The sequence below is a fragment of the Nestor notabilis genome, unplaced genomic scaffold, assembly GCF_000696875.1.
Source record: "Nestor notabilis isolate BGI_N333 unplaced genomic scaffold, ASM69687v1 scaffold29066, whole genome shotgun sequence".
NCBI classification, from domain to species: Eukaryota; Metazoa; Chordata; class Aves; order Psittaciformes; family Psittacidae; genus Nestor; species Nestor notabilis.
In genome coordinates, this window is record NW_009932858.1 from 1 (window position 1) to 368 (window position 368).

Genomic DNA, 368 nt, shown 5'->3' on the forward strand with positions numbered 1-368 from the left:
TGCGCGGGGCACAGGTCCACGTGGGCGACCAGCCAGAGGAGCGCGGCAAGAACAGCCCCATGTGAGCCACAGCCGGGGCTGGGGGCGGCACCAGCACCGGGGGCTCCTGAGCCCCGTCTGCATCGGGCCATCACCGTGGTGGTGGTGCCACCGTGTCCTGAGCTCCGTCCTGATGGGGACATCACCATGGTGACCTCCTGAGCTCCATCTTGATGGGGACATCACCATGGTGACCTCCTGAGCTCCATCTTGATGGGGACATCACCATGGTGACCTCCTGAGCTCCATCTTGATGGGGATATCACCATGGTGACCTCCTGAGCTCCATCTTGGTGGGGACATCACCATGGTGAACTCCTGAGCTCCAT